At 36.3% G+C, this 13916-nt stretch overlaps 1 protein-coding gene and 1 pseudogene across 1 annotated transcript in view; one reads left to right on the plus strand and one right to left on the minus strand.

The window, feature by feature from the left end:
- The window catches only part of GOLPH3L (golgi phosphoprotein 3 like), a 47968-nt gene that overhangs the window by 2659 nt on the left and 31393 nt on the right, over positions 1-13916 (plus strand). The window lies entirely within an intron of this gene.
- On the minus strand, positions 4930-5350 carry LOC109555371 (enhancer of rudimentary homolog pseudogene; annotated as a pseudogene).

The raw sequence follows: 13916 nt of genomic DNA on the forward strand, positions 1-13916 counted from the left end.
TGGTGAAATGACCTCTTACTAAACTAAGAAAGAGGACCCACACACATTGAAGTCTTCTTGAGCTTTAGGGAGAAAAGTCTTTTAAATGAAAAGACAAGGAACATGTGTGGTTAGCTGCTTACAAAAATAAATAGTGGGTAGGTTTCTTATAATACAGTAAGAATAACTTCCATTCTGTGGATCTTTAGAAGTTAAAGATCAACAATTGATGAGGATTATTTTAGAAAATATTTTAAAATTAATTGCAGCTTTCTCTTTTTTTCTAGTTTTTCCCTTATTAATAGAACATTTATTTTATATTGAAATTAGTTTTGAGATAGCAAGTCTTGTGATATAATCAAATATTTTTTTCACTTTTCTACTAGTAGTATACATTATCCTTCATTTGTGATTTAACTATTTATTGTGTTTTTCCTTCACTTTCCTCCCTTATGAAGAGGTTATAAAGATATGTAAGTAATATTTTAAACAGTCTACTTCCTTTTCAAGACTTTGGTAAATATAAAAAAGGCATATTTATTATTGCCCTCAGTTTTGAAAACATCAAATTTAAATGTTACTTTATATTAAAAAAATACTAAATGTGGCTTTGATAATTGTCCTTAGATAGAAATGAATTGGCTACATACATCGAGTAATATCTCTTCTTTACTACACTGACTCAACTTGAGAATACCCTTGTTTTACTTTGTATTATGCTATTTTATTTTTTTTTCTCTATCACTGTTTTCCCTCTTCTGTTTTTCGTCATGTCAAATTACCAACTTGAACAAGATTACAAGACATTATAGACATTATAGCCTGTGTATTGTTAAAACTAATACTAGAGACATGCCCCTATGTACTTGGCCAAGACACAAATATACCAGAAAATCTTGCCTGGAAGTATATTTTCCTGTTTGCTGAGAAGGTTGGTGAGGCTCTAGTTTTATAAAAGTTAAATGAAAAAGCAAAACTGACTCTCTAAGACAAAGTCAGAATAGGTCTGAAGATTAGGTGGTATAAAAATTTTGAGATGTTTACATAGTGCCTCAGAAACATTCACTGACTGTAAAAGAAGAACATATTAGATATAAAAACTGTTTTGTTTGGTTTAGTTTTGAATAGGAATGATTAATTTCCTGCTGAATCTAGATACTAGAATTTTTGCTTCGGTTCTGTAGCAAAACTTACTTTGGACTTGTCTTTTGGACACAGAAACTTGTGTTTCTGAGTTTATAATAGTTAATATAAACTTAAGGAAATAGGATAAAAAAATAAAGAAGTTTGTTTAGAGAGATGATCATAGTGGTGTTCGATATACTGGTAAAACACTGTACAAGATGGGTAGATACTATCCACCTTTTGAATTGTTCTAATTTTATTTGGGGAGATAGTTGATAAATTTTTAGCTTTCAGTTGACTCAAAAAGAATGAGAAATGATAAATCCTCAGGCATACAAAAATAGGAGAAGTCAAACTTTCTGGTTTATTAAAGTTGTAATAGCTGTTCCAAAATGCCAGTAGCATAACTAGCTCTAAAAATACTACATTGATTTCCAGCTCAACTTATTTTCTTATCTCTCAAACCACTTGTTGATTTATTTAATCAAGATTTAATGTGCTTAGCATTATACAGGGCTTCCCAGGTGGTGCTAGTGGTAAAGAATCTGCCTGCCAGTGTAGGAGGCGCGATTTGATCCCTGGGTTGGGAAGATCCTCTAGAGCAGGAAATGGCAACCCACTCCAGTATTTTTGCCTGGAAAATCCCATGGACAGAGGAACCTGGCGGGCTATAGTCCACAGGGTTGCAGAGAGTCAGACACGACTGAGCAATTAAGCATGGCATAGCATTATACAGATAGTAAGGTAAATATAAAATAATACATTATCCCTGTCCTCAAGAAATGTGCATTCTAGCTGGGGGAACAAGATCTATATCCTTTTAAAAATGAAGTTATCCAAAGCTCCAACAACAGCAGAATGGATAAAAATGAATCATTCATTTACTTAAATGAGTATAAATATATTTTATATAAAGAATGAAAATGAACATTATTACAAAACATGTATGATTTTCATATAATGTTCAGTAAAGGAAGCCAGACACAAAAGAATACATATTGTATGATTATATGTATATAAGTTTCAAAAAACTAAGCTATGATGCTTGGGGTTGCATATTTAGGTGGTAAAATTATACAGAAAAGGGGATTACCATATTTGTTAGGGTAGTGGTTACCTTTTTGTGAGAAGTAGAGGAGGAGGGAGTGTTAGTGATTAGAAAAGAGCATGAAGGGGTTTTTCTAACAGTTTTCTGTTTCTCTACTTGGAGAAAATTTCATAGATATTCACCTAGGGATAAATCATTGAGCATTTCACTTTTATGTACTCTGTTCTGTGTGCATTATATTTCACAATTCAAAAGATTTTTAAAGTAAATAACAATTTAAAAAAAAATAAGTTTTTCCATGTTAGAACAGTAAGTGCAGAGGAAGTTGGAGAGAAGAAGGATCATCATAGGTTGGAATAATTTGGGGAAGAACAAAAGGCAGCGAAGGACCTTTAAGAATGGGTGTTATGTTTGAACGCTTAGTTGTGTGACTCTTGGAGACCCATTGGACTGTAACCTGCCAGGTTCCTCTGTCCATGGGATTAGGCAAGAATAGTGCCATTTCCTCCTCTAGGGGATCTTCCCAACGCAAGGATCAAACCCAGACTCCTATGTCTCCTGCATTGCAGGCAGATTCTTTATCTACTGAGCTATTAGGGAAGCCCATGCTGCTGCTGCTGCTGCTGCTGAGTCGCTTCAGTTGTGTCCGACTCTGTGCGACCCCATAGACAGCAGCCACCAGGCTCCCCCATCCCTGGGATTCTCCAGGCAAGAACACTGGTTGCCATTTCCTTCTCCAGTGCATAAAAGTGAAAAGTGAAAGTGAAGTCACTCAGTCGTGTCCGAATCTTAGCAACCCCATGGACTGCAGCCTACCAGGCTCCTCCATCCATGGGATTTTCCAGGCAAGAGTACTGGAGTGGGGTGCCATTGCCTTCTCTGCGGGGAAGCCCATAGATTTACATAAATGGAGAGAATGGAACTCATCAACTTCTGGATGAGTTACCAATGGTATCTTGAGCTTGATGAATTTGGGAGATAATTGAGTACCAGTATGACTAAAATATGTACTTCCCTGGTGACTCTGTGGTAAAGAATCTGCCTGCAATGCAGGAGACATGGATTCAATCTCTGGATTGGGAAGATCCCCTGGAGAAGGAAATGGCAACCTACTCCAGTATTCTTGCCAGGAAAGTTCTATGGACAGAGGAGCCTGGGAGGCTACAGTACGTGGGGTCACGAAAGAGTCAGAAACAACTTAGCTGCTAAAACAACAACCCAAAACAGCGATTGAAGCAGGTGGTATTCTTAGAAAACAGTGATCTCATTGTTTTCTCAAAATTGACAAATTAGATTCAGATCAGAGTAGAAATGATTTTGAGTGCCAGGCAAGACTTGTAGACTCTTTCCTTTAAGTAAAAGGGAATCAACCTAATGAAAACAGCAACATCCATTTCATTTTTGTGTTTAGTTGGAGAATATTTTTGCTCTATTTTCTTTGGTATATGTTTTGAGTATATGTTTTGGTATATGTGTAATTTCATGTTTTTACATCATTTGTTTGTGACATGTCAAAAAAAAATTCTTAAATGTTAACCTTTGCATCCCAAAGTTAACTTTTGCTGAAGATTTCCATTAAATTTTCTGTGTAGAACCTAATGCTATAACTTTTTTAGATTATATTTTAAAAAGCTGTAAGAAAATAACATAATGAGACTAATATTTCAAGAATTGTAAGCCTAGAAAGAAATTATAGTAGGTTTTATAACGGCAACCCACTCCAGTACTCTTGCCTGGAAAATCCCATGGATAGAGGGGCCTGGTGGGCTGCAGTCCATGGGGTTGCTAAGAGTCGGACACGACTGAGCGACTTCACTTTCACTTTTCACTTTCATGCATTGGAGAAAGAAATGGCAACCCACTCCAGTGTTCTTGCCTGGAGAATCCCAGGGACGGGGGAGCCTGGTGGGCTGCCGTCCATGGGGTCGCACAGAGTCGGACACAACTGAAGCGACTTAGCAGCAGCAGATAGTCAAGTTGCTTGTGAAATATTACTGTCATACTTTCTCAAAATTCTTCTGAGGAGTAGCTGCCATAGACTGGTTTAAGATATTAAGCTTCATTGTCTTATGAAATCAGGAAATTTAAATACATGTTGAAGAGTCTAACCTTTCAAATACATTTAAAATTAGATATTTCCTCAGTTCAATAACACTCAGCTTAACTGAGAAAATTAAACTTGAGTACACCAAAATAAAATAGGTTTATTTCCTGTTGAAATCAAGATCCTGTTTGTTATTATCGCCTTTGTTAAAAGTTTTTTTATAGATACTAATATTGACTTATGGACAGCTAGCGCTTTAATTTTTTTTTTTTTAATATAACTAAAGAACATTTATTTGTTTTTCACCAAGATTTTATCTTGAGGACGTAACTAAACTGCGCCTCCACTCCCCACCCCAATTTGAAGGAGGATTAGTACAGTGGATGTTATAAAGCAGGCATGAGCAGTTTGAGGGACCGGAACCGAAGTTAACTGACAAAAACCAACTTCCATCTAAATCATCATAAAAATGTTTAAGTAAAAAAACGGGGGGGAAAGGGGTTTTCAGATTAAACAAGATCATCATATTTTATCTAATACATTCAATTCTGGCTGCTGCTGCTAAGTCGCCTCAGTCGTGTCCGACTCTGTGTGACCCCATGGACTGCAGCCCACCAGGCTCCTCCATCCATGGGATTCTCCAGGCAAGAGTACTGGAGTGGGGTGCCATTGCCTTCTCAGTCAATTCTGGCTAGGGTATACCAAAATGGAAACAGGATAACTATAATACGAAATTTCCATTACAGCACACTGCACACACCTGTGTTCCAAGCCCACTCCCATTCCCCTAATGCTCCCAAACTCAACTATTTCCCAGCCTGTTGGGCCTGTTGACAAAGGAGCATGTAGATCTTCTCTTTAATCCAGTCTTTGTTATAAGGCTGGTATATCTGGGTATCAGCTCGGTAAACAAGGCATCTGAGACCTGCCAGGTCATCAATAAAATCAAACAACTGACTGATATCATATGTGATAGAGGGGCTGTTGGGATTCATTCTCTTCAGATGTTCTTCATACATTTTACAAACACCTTCCATACACTCATTCACAGATTCATAGTCAGCATAAGTTCTGCCTTCTGGCCTCTGGTAGGCTGTACCAGCAAGATGGTGTGAGACATCGCGCCAAAGTCTCCCGCTGTAGCCGATGCCGACTCCGCCACCGCACCTAATGCTTTAATTAAATTGCTAGTATATTTTAAATTTCTCTTTTATGAAAATCTTTATAATTAAGTCACCTATAAGAAGCGTGAACCTACTAATGCTTTTGACTTTTGGTCATAATCTTTTAAATTTGGATAGTGTTTTTTAACCCTCTTCCCTTCCTTGCAAAACTCTATCTTAATGCCATTTATTGATTACTTATATGCACTCTAAAATCAACTGCAATGGTGATAGCAGCCATGAAATTAGAAGACAATTGCTTCTTGGAAGGAAAGCTATGACAAATCTAGACAGTGTATTATAAAGCAAAGACATCACCTTGCCCACAAAGATCCATATAGTCAAGGCTATATGGTCTTTCAGGTAGTCATGTATAGATGTGAGAGTTGAACCATAAAGAAGGCAGAGCACCAAAGAATTGATGTTTTCAAACTGTGGTGCCAGAGAAGACTCTTGAGAGCCACTTGGACTGCAAGGAGATCAAACCAGTCGGTCCTAAAGGAAATCAACCCTGAATACTCATTGGAAGAATTGATGCTGAAGCTGAAGCTCCAATATTTTGGCTACCTGATGGGAAGAGTGGCTCATTGGAAAAGATCCTGATGCTGGGAAGCACTGAAGGCAGAGGGAGAAGAGGGCGACAGAGGATGAGATGGTTGGATGGCATCACTGATTCAGTGGACGTGAACTTGGGCAAACTCCGGGAGATGGTGAGGGACAGGGAGACCTGGCGTGCTGCAGCCCATGGTGTTGCAGTCAGACGTGACTCAGTGACTGAACAACAACAACTATGCAATGTAACATAAAAGCTTTTCACCATATTTCTCATCTCACTGGAGTAAAAATTGACAGTATTGTTCACTGGTATTATGAAAATGTGTTTTCTTTTTTTAATTTTTATTTATTTCTTCTTGGTTGTGCTATGTCTTTGTTGCTGCACGTGGGCTTTGTCTGGTTACAGAGAGCTGAAGGTGGGAGGAAGGGGTTACTCTCTAGTTGCAGTGTGCAGTCTTATTGTGGTGGCTTCACTTCTTGCTGAACAAGGCCTCTAGGCACGTAGGCTTCAGTAGTTGTGATGCACAGGCTTAGTTGCCCTGGGGCATGTGGAATCTTCCTGGCTAGGGGTCAAACTGGTATCCCTTGCCTTGCACTGAACCACTGAACCACGAAGAAAGTCCCCTGGAAATACATTTTCATTCATTTGTTTAGTCACCAAAAATCTATTGAATATCTCGTATATGTCAAGTGCTGGATATTAGAAGAAAACAAAAACAATAGTCCCAGCTTTTGAGATTATTTATAGTCTATGACCTGAGAGTGGTTGGAGAAGTTAGGAGAGGGGTCAGAAAAGTCAGCAGACTGTTGCGCTACAGTGAGATATATGCATACTATATTCTGAGCACTGAGGGAACAGAGACGAAAGATACCTAACTTGGATAGGTATGGAAAATAATAGGTGGGAGAGGGAAAGAGAAAAGATATTGGGTAAGACTTATGGGAGGTGATAAGTCTTAATCTGAATTCTGAAGACGTGCAAGAGTTAGTCAGTGAAGAGAGACAGTTTCTAGGAAAAAAGAACATCAGTTGCATGTTTATAATAATTTCAGTGATCCATAACTGGAATAACCACAGATATTTAAATGCATCCCATTTCCTTTAAATGAACTTAGATGTTTTAAAGAAGTACCAGAGCTGGACATCCAGTTGTGTGTTTTATTGTTTAACTTTTCAAAAATTATAAAATACAACCCATCCAAAAAGTGTTTAAAACACATATATAAAATTTAACAAGTAGTTTTAAACACTCATGTGGCTGTCTTAATTGCAACATGTGGAGTCTTTAGTTGCGGCATGTGAACCCTTGGTTGAGACATGGGATCTAGTTCCCTGACCAGGGATTGAACCTGCATTCACTATATCAGGAGCATAGTGTCTTAGCCACTGAACCACCAAGGAAGTCCCCCAAAACAAACACTCATGTAACCACCAGCAATAGAACATTGTCAGCATCCTAGAAGCATCATCTTGTGCCCTTCCCTAATCACATGCTGCCCTGCCTCCCTATAGTTTTAACATGTATAAATCCTTAAACAATATATTTCAGTCTTGCTTGTTTCTTAAACTTTATGTTTTGGGGTTATACTGTCATGTATTCTTTTGTTCAGTTATGTTCGAAATCCATCCATATTGTTGAATATAATTTAATTCAGTTCATTACAGTGTAGTATTTGATTATATGAATATATGGCCATTCTACTAGTAAATGGACACTCAGGAGTCCATTATGAATAGTGCTGCTAACAATATTCTTGTACTTTTACCAATTATGTTCTTTCAAACAATGTCACCATTCATACCTATAAAAAATGATAAACTGAATAAAACTTTCACTTTAAATTATAAATCTAAAATATGTTAATGCTTATCTTTTCAAACTTACTAATGATCCTTCATCAATTGTAATTTACTCATTATTTATTAGCAATGGGAGATTGGAAGTGCCAATTTTTTTGAAGCTGGTTAAAAAAATAATCTCAGTGAACAATCTGTAAGTTAAAAACAAAATCAGCTGCAATAAGTTAGTATACAACTTGTGGATGAATGGCTATAGGTGGAGAAAATTGCTCCTCTTTGAAAGTTGCTCAGTCCAAAAACATTTTATTACAATCAAAAGATTAAAAGTGTAATTTATAATTTAGGTCACAACCTGGTCTTTTAGTTTCCTGATTGCACAAAATGAACAATAAATCTCTTGTCACTAGTACTGCCATTGTGAATAGGGCAAGTGTATCAGAAAGACTCGTTTGTCAGCTTTTATGGTTTTAACGTAGGCTGTTACCCAAAAAAAAGAACTTCTGTTTTGCTCTTTTTTTTTTTTTTTTAAATGTCTAGTCAAGTGATCCCAAAGGATTATTTACTGTTGGTTCAAAAGGTAATAAACTGGGAGACCAAAGTCCTATTTTAACAGTAGGAAAATATAATTTAAGCTGTTTCATTGAGAGCCTCCTCTGTATATGTTCCCCAGTACCCAAATGCATGCTGTTTTAACATTTCTGGTATTGACGTTAAGACAAAAGCCATCCACTTAAATTTGGACTTTTGGCTCTGACCACTGCTTCTGTAAACTTGATGTGAGCCATTTCATCTCTTTTGTCTCCCTCTTCATATTTTATTAGTATAGCAATAGAGTTTTCAAAAAAGTTTGTGCTTTCTCTTTCTTGATCCTGCACAGCAAATATCATCCTCTCTTTATGGGAGTCAAAGTTAAACTGGAACAATAAATTGTGAAATTTATGTTCAAGTTGAGCATATATATACTGACATGTTTCAATTCTCATTTCCTTTTCTGTATATTCTGTAACTCTTTTCTTTGTTGTTACCATGGGGATTACATTTAACATCCTAATGTTATAACATTTTAAGTTGAATTTATACCAACTTAAATAACACACAGAAACTGCTTCTGTACAGCTCCACCCCACCCCTTTTAGTTATTGATGTTACAAAATTACATCTTTATATACTTTATGCCCTCAAACTTAAACTAATTACGCTGCGTTAGTCTCTTAAATTATGTACAAAACAGAATATAGAATAACAAACTAAAGTTACACCAATACTTGCTTTTAGACTAATGTTTTAAAGTGTATTAGTTTCTTAAATCATGTAGAAAACAAAAAGTGGAATTGCAGATCATTTTTACTATAATACTAGCTTTTGTAATTGTCCATGTGTTCACTGACATCTTTATTTCTTCATACTGCTTTGAGTTACTGTCCAGTGTCCTTTCATTTCTACATGTAGGGTACCCTTTAGTATTTCTTCCAGGGCAGACCTAGTGGTAAGGGACTCCCTGAGCTTTTGTTTATCTGGAAATTTTTAAATTTCTCCTTCATTTTTGAAAGATAATTTTGCTGGATAGAGAATTCTTGGTTGACAGGTGTTTTTCCCCCCCTTTTTAGAATTTTGAATATATTAGCCCATTGCCTTCTGGTTTCTGAAGTTTCTGATGAGAAATCTGTTGATAATCTTATTGAGGCTCTCTTGTATGGGACGAGTGGCTTTTCTTCTATTGCATTCAAGATTCTCTCTTTGTCTTTGACTTTCAGCCATTTGATTTTAATGTGCCTCTGTGCATATGTTTGAGTTCATTCTATTTGGAGTTCATTGAGCTTCTGGATGTTTATATGCATACCTTTTTATCAAACTTGGGAAATTTTAGACCATTATTTCTTCAAATAATCTCTCTGCCCCTTTTGCTCTCTTCTTCTTGTATACCCAAAGTGTGTATGTTGGTTTACTTTTGTTGATAACCCACAATTCCCTGGGATATGTTCATTATTCTTCAATCTTTTTTCTTTCTGTTCCTCAGACTCAATAATTTCCATTTGTCCTATCTCCAGGTATGTTAATTCTTCTTTCTGCCTGCTCAAATCTTCCTTTAAATCCCTCTAGTAAATTTTTATTTCAGTAATTATACTTTTAGTTCTAGAATTCCTTTTTGATTTAATTTTAGGTTTTCATGTCTCTTTACTGATATTTCCATTGTCTTCATACATTATTTTCCTGACTTTCTATATATCTTCCTTTAGTTATTTGAGAATCTTTTGTTTTAAAGTATTATTTACTAGGTCTGTCATCTGGTCTTTCTGGAACAGTTTCTATTGTTTTTTTTTTTTTTTTTCCCTTTGAGTGATACTGAACTGTTTCTTTGTATATCTTATGATTTTTTGACTGAAAATTGGACATTTGAGTGTAATGATAGGTAACTCTGGAAATCAGATTTGCTGGGTTTGCTGGGTTTTGTTTTTTCAGATTTATTTAGGTGTAACTGAAAAAATTGTGAAATTAAGTATACAACATGATGATTTTGTATATGTATACATTGCAATAAGATTACCCCATCACATTAATTAACACACCCATCACCTGATGTATATTTACCTTTGTGTCTGTGTATGAGAGAACATTTATTCTCTTAGCAAATTTTGGTTATACAGTACAGTGACATCAGATACACATCACCATATATAAAATAAATAAGAATTTACTGTATAGCACAGCGAACTATATTCAGTATCTTATAATAACCTAATGGAAAAGAATCAGAAAAAAGGAAATATCTATATCTATCTAACCAAATCACTTTGTTATATATCTGAAACTAACACAAAATTGTAAATCAAGTGTACTTTAAGAAAAAGTAGATAGCAATATAGTGTTGTCGATATAGTCACCGTGGTATACATCAGAACCTTATTCATTATGTAACTGAAAGTTTGTACCCTTTTACTAACCTCTCCCTGTTTCCCTCTACTTCCCAATCCCTGGCAACCACTTTTCTACTCTCTGTTTCTAGGAGCTCAGTTTGTTTGTTTTTAATTTTACATGTCAGTGATACCGTGTGGTGTTTATCTCTCTCTCTGGCTTATTTCACCTCCAGGTGAAATATCTCTGGGGCATAATGCCCTCCAGATTCATTCATGTTGTCACAAGTGACTGGATTTCTGTCTTTTTTTAAGACTGAGTAATATTTTTTTCCTTGATCCATTTACCCATTGATAGACACTTAGATTGTTTCCATACTTTGGCTATTGTGAAAAATGCTGCAGTTTAATACAGATATCGTTTTGCAATAGTGGTTTTGTTTCCTTTGTATATATACACAGAGGTGGAATTGCTGGATCATATGGTAATCCTGTTTGTAATTTCTTGAGAAACCGCCACACTGTTTTCCATAGTTGCTATACCAGTTTACATTCCCACCAACAGTATACAGAAATTCCCTTTTCCCACATTCTTGCTAACATTTGTTATCTCATCTTTTAAATAATAGCCATTCTCACAGGTATGAATTGTTATCTCATTGTGGTTTTTTAAATTAACTTATTTAAATTAATTTATTTGGCTGCATCAGGTCTTAGTTGCAACACATGTGATCTTTAGTTTCTGTATGCCGGCTCTTAGTTGTGGCATGTGGGATCTAGCTCCTTGACTAGGGATCGAACCCCGATCCCCTGCATTGGGAGCGTGGCATCCCAGCCACTGAACCAACCAGGAAGGTCCCTCATTGTAGTTTTGATTTGTATTTCCCTTATGATTAGTGATGTTGAGCTCCTTTTCATGTGCTTGTGGGCCACTTGTGTATTTTCTTTGGAAAATGTCTGTTCAGGTTCTTTGCCCATTTTTAAATTGCACAATATGGTTTTTTGCTATTGAGTTATATGAGCTCCTTGTATGCTGTGGATGTTAATCACTTATTGGATATATGGTTTGTAAATATTTTCTCCCATTCCATATGTTGCTTTTTCATTTTATTGATGGTTTCCTTTGCTGTGCAGAAGCTTTTTAATTTGACGTAGTCCCCTTTTTTATGTTTTTGCTTTTGTTGCTTGTACTTTTGGCATCAAGTCCAAAAAACCTGGAGAGAGAGCTTCCCCTCTGTGTTTTCTTCTTGTAGTTTTACTGTTTTTCAGGAGTTATGCTTAAGTCTTTAATTCATTTTTAGTTGATTTTTGTGTATGGTGTAGTGCTTTTTTTTTTTTTTTTTAATTACTGTGGGCTATCTCTGTGCTGAGAATTAGCCTAAGGTGTAAAATTAAGGTCTTTTCAAATCTTTTCTGAGCCTGTGCCTTTCCTTGGTCATTTACAATAATCTTCTAATTTCCCCTGTGTATGTAGTTGCTTTTGAATGTCCTAGTCTTTGGTATCTGACTCCAAAAAGGAGACAAGAGAAAATGAAGGGGAAGAAAAAGGCATCAACCCTTTAAATCACCTGGCAGTCACTTCAGCCAGAAGGTGAAAGGCTTGCAGCAAACTAGGGAGGTTACAACAATGGTCTCTGTGTCTGCACTTCCATGATCAGAATGCAGTTCCCTATTATTTGGATGGCAGAGTCCATATTGCCTACCCTAGCTCCTACTATAAGCTGCATATAAGCCACATGCATGGCTGCCTGCCATGGGATTAGGGGATGGGAGATGGGTAGCCTATGCTAAACTAAACTTTGAAATTAACTGGAATTAACTGTAATTAGTGATCCGTGGCTTCCCCTGGAAATTGCAAACCTTCAATAGCTTCCCAAGTTCCAAAATCCTTATATCAGACAGATTGTACTGATAAAATTGTGTCTAGGTGGGAAAACAGATTTCTGATACTTCCTATAAGGCAACTTCCCAGAATCCCCACATTTCTTTTTTATATATTCTGGCCATGTTACTATCCCCATAACATGTTAAATTCTGCATTTCTTTACAAAGCCCATTACACATCAAAAAGTGACCTTGCGATTCTCTAAATTGCCTTGCATTTGTCATACCTCTCAATGTCTTTAGTTACTTCATTTTCTAATAGTCTTATGGGCAATCAAAAAGGTACAAAATTCCAGTTAAAGTCCTGGAGATATAATCTTCACGATGATAACTATAGTTAATAATAGTGATTGTATATATTAAAGTTGCTGAGAGAGTAGATCTTAAAAGTTCTTGTCACAAGAAAAAAATTGTGATTAACTATGTTTGATGTTGAGATTTATTGCCAGGATCCTTTCACAATGTGTGTGTGTGTGTGTGTGTGTGTGTGTGTGTGTGTGTGTAGCATCATTCGGAGAAGGCAATGGCATACCACTCCAGTACTCTTGCCTGGAAAATCCCATGGACAGAGGAGCCTGGTGGGCTGCCGTCTATGGGGTCGCACAGAGTCGGATGCCACTGAAGTGACTTAGCAGCAGCAGCATAGCATCATTATGTTGTATACCTGAAACTAATGTAAAGTTATATATCAATAAAAGAATAGTATCCATATAAATTTATAATTTAAAAATTGGGAAGTAAAGGAATAAAGATGGGAGAAAGTATAGGAGAGATATTAACTTTATCTTTTATAGTAAGAAGTCAATTAGATATTGTCTAAAATTGAAACATTTGAACAACAAAACTCAAATTCTCAATAATCTGTTTTCTTAACCATAGAACTAAGTCTGTTAGGAAAATCTCTTGTAATAAGAAAATGATTGAAGTTCAGTAATTCCTTCTCTTTGTGTGAAATTTCAGTAAAATTGTATTTATTACATTTTACTTTAAAAATAGCACATGTAGTATGATCACAATAAACTATGGAAAATTCTGAAAGAGATGGGCATACCAGACCACCTGACCTGCCTCCTGAGAAACATGTATGCAGGTCAGGAAGCAACAGTTAGAACTGGACATGGAACAACAGACTGGTTCCAAATAGGAAAAGGAGTACGTCAAGGCTGTATATTGGCACCCTGCTTATTTAACTTATATGCAGAGTACATCATGAGAAATGCTGGGCTGGAAGAAGCACAAGCTGGAGTCAAGATTGCCAGGAGAAATATCAATAACCTCAGATATGCAGATGACACCACCCTTATGGCAGAAAGTGAAGAGGAACTAAAAAGCCTCTTGATGAAAGTGAAAGTGGAGAGTGAAAATTTTGGCTTAAAGCTCAACATTCAGAAAACAAAGATCGTGGCATCCGGTCCCACCACTTCATGGGAAATAGATGGAGAAACAGTGGAAACAGTGTCAGACTT

The sequence above is a fragment of the Bos indicus genome, chromosome 3 (genome assembly GCF_029378745.1).
Source record: "Bos indicus isolate NIAB-ARS_2022 breed Sahiwal x Tharparkar chromosome 3, NIAB-ARS_B.indTharparkar_mat_pri_1.0, whole genome shotgun sequence".
Classification (NCBI taxonomy): Eukaryota; Metazoa; Chordata; class Mammalia; order Artiodactyla; family Bovidae; genus Bos; species Bos indicus.